Genomic DNA, 14,838 nt, shown 5'->3' on the forward strand with positions numbered 1-14,838 from the left:
GTGCAACTTCCGATGTTGCAATGCAGAAGAGCATGATTCAACAGGCCTCTGCCTGCCGTCTGACGGCTCATTCATGGCGCCTTATTTGTTAATAGCGCTGGGGAGCAGGCGGCTGCGGTTGCAACCTGCTAATCACTTCCACTCGGATTTGTTGTGTCACACCAGCAAGGATTGAGGTGAGGGGGCTGAGGAGCTGCTGACATGAATCATGCGGTGCTCTGCTGTGTAATTAGGAAGGAGCCCTGTGGTTCTCGGTGCACTGGCGAGATTTCTCAGGCCTGAAACATAATAAAGACTGCCACCCACTTGAGCAGTGAATTAGCATCATCCTTGCTGATCCTCAGAGAGGCTGAGCACTTGCTGGAGGCCTGGTTACTCGGGGTCAGGGGGAACTGGGGTTTGGCCAGACAGGGCAAGGATGATAGTAGGTCACTGCCATAAGTGGGGAGGACAGATCTAGGAGGAGGGAGAGTGTCAAATGGGAGGAGAGTGCCTGGGGGTGCTCTGTGTGAAGGCCGTCACTCACTGCTTGGTGTGTGCCTGCAATAGTCCTGCTCCTGTCCACCATCGTGTGACTAAATGAGACAGAGTTGCGCAAGCGGTTGCAGTGGGGTGTGCCTCTCCCCTGCCTGTTTGCTGTGATGCTCAAGGAGTTCCCAGGGTGCTGCTTCCACATCTGCAGCTGAAGAATATCCTTTAGTTTCTCTCAGTTGGCAGTGGGGTGCTGTGCAGGACTCACCGGCTTCAAGGCCAGTGTGGCTGCAGGCCCCTCTTGGCCACCTGTGCTCTTGGGGGCTAGCGAGAGAGGATCACCGTTAGTCATCTTTCATGCCAGTTCATCTAGCTGTTCTTTGCATCTTTGGTGCTTTTAGCTTCGGGATTTACACCGAGCTCTTAGTGAGCATGAGGAAATGTGTTAAACCCTGAAACCTTCACACCACCAATGGCCTTGTTCCAGAATGAAGAGACTAATTAGTCAGTGAGAATGCTTCAAGGGATTTCATCAAATTGTCCTGTGATTCTTTCTAGCCTCTGAGTCTGCATTATAATAGAGAGGCATTCCATTTACTCTCTCTAATTTTAGGTTAATTTTAGTTTAGTTCAGTTCAGTTTTGGTATATTTGGTATTTAACAATGTTGTATCAAAACAACATCTCCACATGATTTTAATTTAGAATTAAATTACTGTGATACTGTCAAGAGAAAACCACATGCCAGACCCTCAGCTGCTGTGAATCAGCAACAATCCATTGATTTCAGCAGGGCAGCACTGATTTAGTCCAGCCAAGGTTCTGGCCCACCCTTGCGTAAAAGGAAAACCCGTTTCCTCACCCTGGTTACTGAAACACTGCATATCAAGATGGGATGTGTCTAAACCACCTCCTTTTACTTTTCACCACTTGTGTCATTTTGTTTATGTTTTCCACTACTCATTTTTTGCTGGGGCAGTGAAACTTTTCTGTTGGAGATAATTTCACTCCAAGCTCACAAGCCTTGGCACAGCTGAGTTTTGGAAGGACGGGTTTAATGTTGCACTGAATATGAAAAATGAGATTATCTTCTGCAAAATAAGGTTTTTGGCTGTAATGTTTTAGTTCTTGTACATAACCTTCATGCTATGCAAGATGATGGGGGGGATGTTTCCTGCTGTTTTCTATTCTTTATATGATGCTTGAAGAAGCCAAGGGTTGGTGTGTGATTACACTCTTCAAGTCAGAGAGCACCTGAAGAGCTGTGTACCTTTTGAGACAAATTAGAGGATCTCAGACTGGCTCTTGTGTAACTTCTCTGCAAGAAATACGTTTCATGGGCTAAATGAGAGTCACTTCATTTTTGTGAAAAAGCATCTGCTTTCCACAGCACAGTTGTATTTTTCTGTTGGTGCTGTCAGGCTGCTTTGAACACCACAGGTGGCAGCTGCATTATCCACTGCGTCCCTTCCATATGAGGAGAGACACAGTGGCCCTTGGGAGAGGGGGCCCAGCTCTGATTTCTGATCCAGACGGTCCCAGGAGCTCTTACACCTGCTCAGGGCAGGGTAACCCTGTCCCTGCATCGATATGGTCCATGTGTTTGACAGAAATCCTGTTAAAGTTAGTGGCTTCTGCCTAGGTGACATTGCAACCTCAGCCACCTTCCCACAGCAAAAGGCAGAAACCCCCTTTTTGACAGGTAACAGGAAAAACAATGACGTATAATGTTATAGGTTGGGTGTAACTGCCACCCTTCATTTACTGCAGTTGTAAGAAATTATTAACGCTCCTTTGTGGAATCAGGGAGCTGAAACAATGGTGGCCTCCACCCCAAGCACACGTCACTGCCCAAAACAAAGGCACAGCCCCAGCCTGCATAGGTGTGGACAGGTTTCCTTGGCTATTGGCTTGGGAGAGCCTGGCAGGAAAGGCAGGGGAGGCAGCCAGGGAGAGCCCTGGGCAGAGCAGCAGTCAGTGCTTTGTGGGCACTGAAAAGGGAGCGGAAACAGGAGCAAATAAACTGCGTCTGGCATGGTGAGGAGAGATTTTGTACCTGCTTCCTACATGAGCAGGATTTCTGCAAAGAAATAACTGGCACTGCTGAGAGGCAGAATCCATACGGAGTCGACCCAAGGCTCTGGTCGACTCGTCTGAAAGAAAGTCACTAAAGAAAATGAAATGACTTGGAAAACAGAAGGCATTGGCAGGAGTACAGCCTGTTACCGGAATATATTTGTTGTATAGCAGTAAATGGAGGAGCCTGATTTGCCTGGCCCTGTGCAAATCCCACTAAGCGTTTACAAACCAAGAAGTGATGACTGACGCAGAGCAGAGGGGCAGCAGGGGGAGAGTGAAGTGCTTTAAATCTCTCATTTTCATTTGACTCAGTTCCAGGATGACACAGTCCACCCTAGATTAAAAATAACTACAGAAAGGAGTAGAGCACTTCTGCTTCAGGATTCTTTTGGGAGCATCACAGGTTTGATTCAGCCTCCTTATTTAGCTTGTATCCCAGCCTGTCGGTGGAATTGTACTGTCATGGCTGAAGTAGTACTGCAGTGATGCTCAGGTGTGACAAGGACCTTGGGCTGCCTTCCTCATTTTAACATGAAATTGTAAGGAAGACTTAGCAGTATCCTTGTGATAGCCAGAAAGGCTTTTCCTACAGAATTTGGGGAGAGTAGGGCCTAATGGATCAATACTGGTTTGGGAGCCAAGAGGTGTGACTCTATCTCCCAGTGTAAGTTTTTGTGACAACTGTTGGGAGGGGGACTGTTGCTTGCTATGGCTGTCCATGACTTCTTTCAGTTGCCTTTGCAAGTGCATCAGTAGAAACACCTACCCACTGTCCTTTTGAGTCTGATTTGTGAAAAAATACATCTTGTATCATTGCTGCCATGTGCAGATTTAAGCCAGATGTGGTGAACTTAGAGAGAACTCAAAGACACTAACTCCTTCACACCAAGTTGCAGCAAAAGTGCTAATCTTGTTAGAAGAGTCCCCCCTGCAAGCATTCCCCCCAGAGGAGACAAAGTTCTGAGTGGCTGGGTTGGGGTCGCTACTGTCAGGGTGCAGAGCTGCTTGATGCTGGGGAGCCTTGATACAGAAATACGTGGGGCACCCAGTTACTCCACAGGACTTCTGGATAAGTTTTCTGACTTATCTCCTGGCTGCTTGGAGTGGGCCTGTAACGAACTGCCTTGCTCTGCACCAGTAAATGTGATCTCCTATAGAGTCATCAGCTATGGGTGGTGTGAACTGGTGTAACCACGGGATGAACAAACCTTTGCCTGTTCGTACTACTAGAAGATCTGACAGGTTCAGCAGGGGAAAGTTGACTTTGACGCCTCCTCAGTAAGGTTAGAAGGCAGCTAATAACTCCTTTCCCTGGTGGCACAGAGCTGATAAAAACTAGAGCTGACCCAGCCCTGTGAAAGCCACTTCCTGGCCTCCTCAGCCCCCTGGCTGAGACAGGGAGGACAGGTGTGCAGTTTGGTGGGCAAACTGAAAAATAAGGCAGAAAGGGCAGAAATCCTCCCCTTTAAGGGTGGCAAATGAGGAAGAAGAGATTTATCCCCAAATTTTGCCTTTATTCAACTGGCAATATATTATCTCCAAGTAACATCATCAACTGAAAACATCAAGTTAAGTTTAAAATGGCTGCTTCAAAAGAGTTGGGGGCTTGTAACCGTCAGACTTTTTACTGCCAGAATTATTTGGGGATTTGAATGGCTTCATATGTTCTTCTGTGAATTTACTGTTTTCTGTAAAACCAAACTGATTACCCAGCTCTCTTATGGTCGGATAGGACCAGCAGGGCAGCAGTGGTGGGGTGAGAGGTTCCTCGCAGTAGCAAGCAGACATGACTTATCTGCCAGTTCTCTCCAAGTGTCGTGAATGGTCCGTAGGGTATTAAAAACGCTGCTGTCATCTGAAGGATGTTTCATGCTGCTGCAGACCAGAAAAAAAAAATATCTTTTCTAGGAACTCAAGCCTGAGTAACTTAATGAATCCACGTATTTCTTGGTTTTCTCAGTTATCTCCTTGTGCTGCCTCACCCTTTAGGGTGGCTGCAGTTGTTCCCAGTTCATGAGCAAGGGAGTGTTAGGCACTTCCTTGTAAGGAGCATACACTGGCCTTACCTGCTGCTGCTTTGCCTTGCAGGAAGTGTGATTTGCGCAGATCCTGCTGCTTATCTCATGTGGGAGGCAGAAAATGTCTTCATCCAGCAGTGAGGTAGGAGTAACTTGCTTTTATGTAGAGATGGGGCTTTTCATTGGAGGGCAGGGCTTTTGCTGCTGCTGTTTGTCGTGGTGTGCAAAACGTTCCCATCAGAGATGGGGTCCTCTTGGGCTAGGCATGCATGCATAGGAACAGATTGTTCTAAATCACAGAAGATGTTAAAATAGCTAAGGGGAAAGCTGGGAAAGGCTGCAGAGAATCATTGACTGTCCCACGTCCTTTTGGTAGACTAGTGGCACTGGGGCCCAGCAAAGACTGTTCAGTGTGCACAAAGTGAGTTTCTCAAGGGAATAAATGTCCAGTGCTCCTTCAGCTCAAAATAGTTGGTTTTGGCACATTGTTGCCATAGTTTCACATGCACTCAGTGGATGCAGCCAGAGAAGACGGATGAGCCTATTGTTGCCGTAGTGTTTTTCTGTTCTGTTAGTTTTCTGCCAGTTCAGTGAACTGAACTGGCTCACGGAACTATCTCCAGTGCCAGAAACATCAGAATACAGAGTAACAGTGGAATCAAGACCGGCCCTTCTGACAGCTGTTAGATTAAAACAGCCACTCTGGTTTACTCGCTCCTGATGCCTCTTCTTCCCTTCACAGGTATGTCTCCGGGATCCCTGAATTTCTGCAGTTTGCAGAATTGTCACAGTCCTCCCTGGTGAGTGAAGAAGTAGAGACCATGCTTTCCAGCGCAATCCGTGCGGCACCGTTTGCCACTGCTAAAACTGTCGGCGTGAAAGCACACAAGCAGGTGGGTATCTCACAGCTGGAGGAGGAGTCCTGACGTGAAAGAGAAAAACAAGGAGCGTCTAGTGTGTGTTTATGAGAGCTGCTCACAGAAGCTGGCCCTGCAGTGAGACTTGATGAAGACTTCACTTACAGTCCTTCATGGGTTTATTTTCCTTCATGGGTTTATTTTCCATCATGGATGAAGAGTGGGCTTCAGCCTGGATTTTTTAGTCCAGTTTGTGCTCTCTCCATCCTGGGGTTGAGGTTGCAGCACCTCCTCAGCACAGTACCTGAGGGAGCTCTTAAATTGGTTGCCAGACTCCTGCAGTTCTCACTAGAGCTAGGGTTTCACCTCCTGTTTTTCAGGCTAACTGCATGAGGTGGATTGAAATTTCAGGGTTTCCTTGCACACATGTTCTTTTTTTTCTGACGTTTCGTCACATCTCCCTGCTTTCAGGTGGGCTGTTATGGCTGATATAGCATGAAACTTTGGAGGGGGAAGGCTGTGTTAAAGTAGTTAAGGATTAGGAAGCGATGGGTAGATTGCCTGGGGAGCTTGTGGTATCTGTTCCTGAAAGCTTTTAGGAAGAGGCTGGCTATGCACTTCAGCCATGCTACACAACAGTGGGGCCTGTTTTAAGATGGGATGTGAACTGCTTGTCTTTGCACAACTCCTTCACCTCTGCTTTGCAAACAGTACTTGCTAAGATAATTGTCAATGACAAATGCTCATGGAATATTGCAAGTGCGTGAATAACCACCGAAGAAGTATTTGGAAATAGCTGCTCTTGGTGTTCTGGGCTCAAGCTTCCAAACAAGAGCTCCAAATAAGTGAGCGAGAAGACAACACATGTTCTCTTAGCTGTGGGTACCCTTTGCTGAATGGGTGTGGGCAAGAAACCCGTGCAGAAGCTGTTAGTAATCCTCGCGGGCTCTGGTGTGGTCACACCGAACCAGAGGCTTAGTGTTATATGCGAAAGCAATGACTTTACTTTCTATGAGAGTTATGAGGCTAAGGAGAGCCACAGGCACGAAAGAAAGCCTCTGAAACAGGATGGAGTGGCAGAAAGGCTGCATTTTCTCAAGGGATCTGTACATTGCATGAAATTAGATGATCCTGCTGCCTTTTCTGCAGCAGGTAATTGCATGTTTTGTGTGTGCTTTGGTTGTTCCTTCTGACCCAGAGTGTGTTTCTCTTCCCAGCCCTTAGCTCTTCCTTTGCTCTAAGTCTTTTGATTTGTTCTTTCTCATTCTCTTCTCGTCTTTGTGCATGAAGCACAGGCCAGAGGTGCCTGCTGCCCCTTTGACATCTTCTCAGCATGACTGAGGCTAGCCAGGCTTTGAAAGAGAAGCAGCTGCAACATGGGGCCTCCCCAGCAGGTCTCCTGTCCTGCTTCCGCTCCATCTCCGTGCACACATCCGGAGGATCCAGTCTGCTCGCAGTGCCATGGCTGCAGCTTCAGACAGCCAGAAGTCATCTGCAATTTGCCTCCTGTGACACTGAGTCACAGGAGAGAGGAAGGTCTTGATTCACTGTCTCATGGGAAATGCTCTGGCTCCAGGCTTCCCTTACCATTTCCTTGCTTAGACACCAGTTCAGCAAAGCATTTGAATAGAGTTCATTTAGCTACTGTCTACAGCTCACTGCCCCACTTCCTCCCCCCAGCATGACAGAAAATGTCCTTGTGGCACTGATGGTTGTTTCCTGGAGAAGTGTCAACTGTATGAAGTGGAGTTTGTTGCTTTGATATTCCCTATTCATGGTGAATACTGAAAATACTTGTTAAAAATCATGACTCTGGTGGCAGAATTTTTTTTCCTTTTCTGTTTTTGCTAACTCTGTCACTTCAGTAGTGAGGAAATACACATGTATGATGGAGAGGGGGTTCTTTTTCTCCAGTGCCAAAAGGAATACAACATTTTAGGGAGAGAGAAAAACTTCATATTGCTTTCATCAGTAACTGAAACTTCAGAAAAAGTGTCTATCTTTTATTTTTTCTACTATTTTGGGGGAGATTTTCTACTTAGCCACCTTCTTGGAGGTGCTGGCCAGCTCTGCCTTGGCTTTGGTCCAAAAGTGTCTCTGATCTGCAAAACTGTCCTGGAGATGTCACTAGAATAGCCTTTCCTGTGAGATTTCTGCTTCCTGCTGTGCTGACAATGCAGTCGGATTTGGTGGGATTTCTCCTGTGGTGAGGGGGACATGGTGTGGCTGCACAGTAACTGAAGTCTCAGGCTCCTCCTGCGCAGAGGAGGAATCGGTGAAGACCACATTCTACTTAAATACTTGAGGTTTTCACACTTGAGGGTTTTACTAGTAGGTATTATTTTAAATCCTTCGCGGGTGGAAGACAGCCTTTGGATTTGTCAATCTTACAAAAGAAATTTAGTGTTTGGGGTATTGTGCTGGGACTCCAGAGAGCTAGTTTGGGAAAACTAAGAATATAACACCAGCCATCTGGCCATGGCTGGGTAATATTGCTTCACTCCTTTATTCCTTCTTTAATCTGCCCACTCATGGCAGGTAGTACAGATGGAGGTACACCGGCAGTGTCACTCTGACATCGGGTGTTCTGATGGCGTTAGGGGCTACTGGGTGCCTATCTCAGATATACAAGGAGAGGAAAATTCAGACAGGTTTTTTTAATTTCTTCCCTTATCAACCAGAAAGCTGGAGCCCCATGGCTCCAGTTGTGCAGAACTGGGTGGGGACTCGGGGAACCTGCTTATTTTACATCGGTGCACCAACTGCTGTTTGAAGGCAGTGGTTCTGTGTCATTCAAGGTGATGTTGAATCCCTAAAGCCTCTTTCTAAATCCCTGGTGCCTCCTGTCTCTCTTCCTGAGATCTGCTGTGTTGCAGACCTTGTTTTTATGGAATCTGCCAGTCTGGAAGGTGCAGCCTGCTGTTCAGATCACATTTACAGAGGGCTCATGCTAGACTTAAGCCCATATTATGTTTGTTCCTCTGTGATGCTTATATTTGTCTTGTACTTTGTCTGGGAATTCGGATTGTGTGTCTTGGCTAGGCTCTGTCGTATATGTTTAATCCCAGCTTCTTTGCTCTCCTGCAGGGACTTGCTAGGAAACAGGAAGTAAATGGAGTGTCTTGTAGAGACAACTTGGAGGGAGAGCTGACTGCCAGCCAAAAACCCCATCCAGCTACAAAAGCAGCTGTTTCAGCCCAAAGAATTTGTAAGCAGAATTATTTTCTTAGCACCTCATCATACTTCCTGCAGGAGCTTGGGCAATCAGACAGGTTTTCCATCCTGGTAGGCTAGGAAACATGGGGTGCTTATTTAGATAAGTTGGTGAATACTGCTTGGTGATCACACGGCTGAGAGCGCTCTATGCGGGTGAGGGGGGAGAAGTTTTGAGGTGTGAAAAGGGGAACACTTGGGCCAAATCAATACTGGAGGTTTGGAGTCAAGTTTCAGTCATTTTCCTGTGCCTGCTAATTCCAAGCCCCAGCTAGACCAGGTGTGTGTGCATGCGTGTGCACGAGTGTGCATGCCTCAGGCACAGTAGAAAGCAGGAATTTTCCTAGGCTGTGACGCACAGTCTACCTGGAGAACTGGATTTGTCCTGGCTCAGGGTGCGGGGGACTCCCAGCTGTCCAAGCATCGGTTGTGTCTGGAACGTCTTCTACACTGAGAAGGTGCTGGAGTTAAAAAGAGAGAGTGTTTTTTATGAGAGACTAATTGGCACAGGAAAGTAGAGAGACCTGCTCTCTATGTCTGACATACAGGTCCCACTGTCACTTTTTTTATGGAAAAAAAATCCTCCACCTCTTGATGACAGACATAGGGAAAACAGATTTGTTTGATCTAACAACACAGTTAGGTGTAGTGGGCTGGTTCTCCTTTGCTCTTTGTTTCCCCAATGGCTCCGAGTGGGGAAATTCCTAATCTCTACACCTAGACATGCCCTCTTTGCCAAGCCTCATCTTGCCAGCGTGGCTTGTGTTGAGGCTGCGACTGGGAGAGAAAAGCCTGGTGGCTATTTTTCTAAGACTGTAGCAATCCTTTGCCAGTGCCCAAGGGTCTGCTGCAGAGCTGCTGCTTCAGGGTGCTGGTATGGACCTGCTTCTGGGCAGGTCCTGGCCAGGGCTGTCTGCCCTCCCCTGCCCCAGGCGCTCATGCCTTCATGGAAGGAGTGACTGAACCACGCAGAAAGCAGCTCTGACACAGTTTACAGCCCAGTGTGTTAAAGATAACGTCAATTGGTGCTGCTTGGCTGCACCGACCGCTTCCTCCATCGTGTCATTACTGTGAGGGGTAGCAGCCTGTTCATGATGCTGCTGTTACAAATATGGTTTCCACTGTTGTTGTGAAATGGCATTGTTGTCCTGGAGATAGATGGTGGTACCATGGTTCCTGTAGTTCTCCCTACTACAGAGAGATCTGGGTTCCCCTTTTCTACCTCTTTATGCCCTTGCAAGGTCCATGGGACTCTAACTTACATTCTTGAAATTCTCAATTTACAGTTTGGTCCCAGCTGGCTCAGCTGCATAAGCCTCCAGAAAGTCTGTGTCATGGGACAAGAGACCTTTCAGCTGGAGAAGTCAGTCACTTGTTCAAGCTTGGCCCAGATGCGTAGGTAAGGGGTAAACCTGCCTTTGTTTCTCAAACGCAGCAGTAAGCAGCAAGTTCAGGGTCACGGATGGCAGCACAATCACGTAGTGCAGAGCTGCTGGGGGCTACGTGTCCTCACCCCTGCCCACATATGTCTCCCCTTGGGGAATGGTTACAAAATTGTTTCTCTGCAACTTTTATGACACTTGCTGTCTTTTATTGCACTTCCTTTTATATTCATAACTTTGGTTGATGAGGGCAGTAATTCAAGAGTGATGTTACGAGCAGTCAGCTGCTACCAGCCTTGCTGCCTGGCTGCTGCAGGCCACCATTTCAGAAAGCTCCAGAAACAGGGTGCTTGGGGGATATTGCTTGCCCTGAGTTGAGGCATTAGTGCTGTAAGCAAGCCTCAATTACAAAGCAAATGTTACTTCTAGACCTGATTGAATTCTGTGACATGCTTACACGTGCAGCAGGACGTAGTATACTTTTTTTCACAGCCCAAACTGTTGCGTCTCACTTGCTGTGCCGGCCTAAATACAGGGGTGAGTTTCACTGGGTAAAGTGATTCCTGTGCATGGATGAAAAACAGGTGAAAGCATAATGTAAGCCAGTAGCTAGAAATTGAAGTTAGATAAATGTAAGCTAGAAATAAGGTACATGGTTTTAACAGTGACTATTTAACTGTTGGCATCAGTTACCAAGGGATACAGTGGTTCTTCTGCCACTTGAAGCCTCTGAAGAAACCACGTCTTGTTATCTCAACCAGAAGAAATTTTGGGACATCAGATGAAATTTCAAAACATTTTTATGCAGGAGACCAATATGAACATTCCTGCTGCCCTCTTAAAATCTAGAAATCTAAAAATAGTTGTTTTAAAGGCACTCGGCACTCGTTAGAATAAATATTGCTGTTCTGTGACAATTCCTCTTTCCCTCCCCTTAACACTGTTTGCCTAACGTGTTGCTCTGAGCTGGTGGATTGTAATCAAACCCAGTCATAAGCTGTGTTCATTAAATGCCACACTATGCCTGTATAATGTGGAGTGGTAGTTTATACCCAGATGTGAAATGAGGCTGGTCTATGAAGAGGCTTCATGCTGAGGTCATGGCTTGCTGAGCATTTCTTTTGGTGGCAAGTACGTTCAGAAGCTTCTCCTTCCACTCCTGCTCCTTTTCTGCTTTCTTGTTTGCCTTTTTTTTTTTCTTTTTTGTAACAAAGCTCCCAACGCCATCATATGTCAGAATGTGATTTCCTTCCAGCTGCAAAGGCTTTCATGTTGAGAGCTTTCTCGCTGACTTTCAGCCTTGGCTGTCATCTTAGGGCTGCCTGAATTTGTGTCTCCAGACCAGTTTGGGAATGTAAGACCTGCGGGATAAGCTGGCTGTTGCTGAAAAAGGCACCCATTGGGAGCTGCTTTACCAGGTAGGAGAGAATGGTCATGGCCAGAGATTAACTAGGACCTCAGCCAAGGCGCCCTGGTCACTGGTGACCTCCCTGCAGTCACTGCCTAGGCCAGGGATAACTGTGCGAGGGGTGCTGATGTTTCTGAAGGAAGTAGGACAGACAGTGATCTAGTGACTGGAAGATCCAAACTCTTGACCTGAGATTTGGGAAATTAGTGGTTTTTAATCCTTGTGATCCTTGAATGGCTTTAGGCTATGAAAGGAAGTCTGGGCCTCCGGAAACACCCTGTGCCACAAACACAGACTTACTGTGAAGGACTGTATTAAAACTGGTTTCCTAATTGAGGTTTTGTTTGCAGGATACTTACTAAGTGTGAGAAACCTTCAAAATGACTCTAAATGCTCATTTGTAGTTTTTTACAATTTTATTTTATGTGTTTCTAACCCTATTACCTATTTTGGGCTTAGTAAATAAAAATCCTCCAACTATTGCCTTTGACTTGCTGAACTTCTTGGTGATGTCTGTGTTGTGAATCTAATGTCAAAGCATCACAGCACTATGGACGTGTTGATCCTCTCAACAAGCAGTGAACTGCTCCAGGCTAACCAAGGGGCGATAAAATACATCTCCACTTAACTGCATGCATCTATGTAGGAGAATTATCTTCCCTTACCTGACATTAGTCAGGAAACCTCTCTGGCCTGCCCAGAAGGGGTGGGGTCCCTGAAGTCTGTGGATTGCTGGGGAGGTTATAATAGATGCTTCTGTTAAGCTGTATTCTCTAAACACACCACCTTCTTCTCCACCCAGTTATTGCCCTGCCATCTCCTCCCCGCTCTTCCAAATCTGTTCTGCGTAAAAGAAAGTAACAATTGCAAGGTCAAACTTTTGAATTCCTAGGTGCTGCTTATGCATGCTGTTGAGTTGATCAAATGGTATTTGAAAAGTGCTAAGAATATCTGAGATCAGTACGACAGATCGTGAGATCAGCTAGACCTATGACACCCTCACAGCGAAACAGAAATGTTGGAGGTCAAAGGTTTGAGTAATAGGATGAGGAAGTTACAGCCCCATGTCTGACTCACGATCTTTCGTCTTGCTCTTCTGAGAAGGGGATCTTTCTGCTTTTAGAAGAGCATTAGTTTTGCTTTCTAAGTGTTCACTTTGATTTCAAAGGGAGGAAAAGTGATTGTAAAAGAGGAATGTTTGTCCGTGTTCTCTTTCTCTGGGCAAAAGCCTTGTGAAAGCACAAGTCAAATTGACTTCTGGAGAAACAGGGCTATGTCAGAGAAGGGGTATATGGTGCTTTCTGACCCCAGTGGTGAATTTTGGCCTAATATTGGCAAATGACCTCTAGTTCCCATCCTGCCATGGGTGACCTTCTGAGTCCAGACGTGGAAGCTTCCATATGAGGAGCAATGGAGCAATTTGGGATACTTCAGCCTGGAACAGGGATGATTTTGGGGGGAATGTGACAGAAACCTACAAAATCTGTAGTCACATGAAGAGTGCATAGGGACTGACTGTTCCTTCCTTTTCCTATGCAAGAACTGGAGGCCAACAAATGTGTGCAGGGGGGTCAGATTTCAAACAAATGAAGAGAGATGATTCTGGATATACGAGGTAATAGACCTGGAGAACTTCACATCAAAGGGTCTTGTGGGTGCAAGGTTTGAAGGAAGACAATAGTGTTTCAAAGCAAGATTTTTTAGAGATTACTAAATAGACAAACCTTCTAAGGCCAAAAAAAGTGTCTTCAGCTGAAAATAATTGATGGCTAAGTAAATAATTTGGGTTTGAGGAGGGAAGTACCATACAGTTTTGGCCTCCTCTTACTCTTTCCTAGGTGTCAACTCATAGTTTCTGTTGGAGACAGTAGTGGGATAGGTTGACTCTTTGGTGTGGACCTGTATGGCTGATGAGTTCTGAAACAGTTAACCCTGGAGACAACATTAAGATTTTTTTAGTCTCCCCAAAGAAGCATCAGCACAACTAAAGCTTTCTAGAACATCCCAAGGACAGCTGATCTCCTTAGAAATGGTTTCAAAGCTATTTCTAAATTGTCTTCAGTCTCAGAGATTACTTCCTTAATGCCCTCCATGCCCACATAAGCAGTAAATAAGAAGGACTCAGCTTGCACAGGGAAGTATCCCCTGAGTATGAGGACCTCCCCGTGAGGAGGTGTAAGGCTGCCATGCACAAGAGGGGACAGGTGAGGAAGGTGAGGTCTGGGTGAAGGTGCTACAGTGGGACTTTGGAAATGTAACATTTGGCAAGCTGTATTTTCTTGGAAAGTTTCACCTGGCTACAAACTGATAGGTGGTTGGGAGAGCTGGGCAAGAGTCCACATGAGCTGGACTGGGCCGGAGTAGGAACTGGTGGTGAAAAAGAAGCTCTGAGCTGGAAGGTGCGGCCCTGTCTCATTGCTCCATTTGCTTTTGAGCACAGCCAACCCAAAGGAGCGATGCTGGCTGTTGGTTTTCTCAGAGCGGGAAACCAGGCTCTCTGCTTCCCGGGTACTGGTATCAGCAGGTTTGACAGCTCCTCAGAGGGATTTTTGAGGGACTGCTTAATGTCATGTCTACGTGGACCTTTTGTCAGGGAAATGTCTATTCCCAAAACTGTTTTTCTGAAAAAGCAAAACTGCGGGACTCTCTCCTTTATTTTTCACTTTAAAAAGACTAACTTATAAATTTTGTACCTGGCAGAACCTGCATCTCCCTTTGCGATGGCTAGAGTATGCTTTTGCAGCCAGTTCTGCATACACAGGGAATTGGGGAGCAGGTGACTTCAACTTAACCTTCCCTCTGAGCTTGACGAACAAGCTAAGGCAATACAAAAGGGACCTTCTAAGAGACTTGTGCAGCTGCACAGTCCTTATACTGGCCCCATGATGTGTTTATCTTTTGCCTTCAAGGAAGTGTCAGAGTTAGGGGAAGCTCCCCCAAGTGGGATGGCTTAAAAGACTGTATCCTCTGCTGGGAAATGCACATGCTTCTTTTCTTTATAAGCCATTTGATATATTTTTCCTCTCTTTCTCTCTCTTCCCTTCCTCCCCTGGCAGCAGGATCTCTGGCCGTTGAATGCTTTTCATTAAATCTTTCTGAATGTAAGCCTGTATGTTCTGACACAGGGTCAAAGAGTACCATGGCAGGGATAAAATTCAGCAACAGAATGGAAAGGTTTTTCTGGTTTTGATTACTGGACATCGCCAGTTATTGTGGAGTGCGTTCTTGGCTGGGGTCTGAAGACTGAGTTAAATATCACCCGGAAAGGAGCGTTCCATGATGCTTCTGAAACACTGAACTTCTCCTGAAATATGAGCGGGTGTGGGAGTTGTCTTGGCCGATTTCCAGCCTTTCTAATGCTACTGTCACTCTTACCCCACGTGTTCTGCTTTTGCAGTATCCATTGGAGTA

At 46.3% G+C, this 14,838-nt stretch overlaps 1 long non-coding RNA gene across 1 annotated transcript; it reads left to right on the forward strand.

Annotated features, from left to right (window-relative positions):
- The first annotated feature begins 4,635 nt into the window (after positions 1–4,635).
- LOC128915874 (uncharacterized) lies at positions 4,636–10,041 on the forward strand. Its single transcript, XR_008468785.1, has 3 exons — positions 4,636–4,709; positions 5,310–5,460; positions 9,924–10,041. It is a non-coding gene; the product is annotated as an uncharacterized LOC128915874 (long non-coding RNA).
- The last annotated feature ends 4,797 nt before the right edge of the window (positions 10,042–14,838 follow it).

Source organism: Rissa tridactyla, chromosome 10, assembly GCF_028500815.1.
Source record: "Rissa tridactyla isolate bRisTri1 chromosome 10, bRisTri1.patW.cur.20221130, whole genome shotgun sequence".
NCBI lineage: Eukaryota > Metazoa > Chordata > Aves > Charadriiformes > Laridae > Rissa > Rissa tridactyla.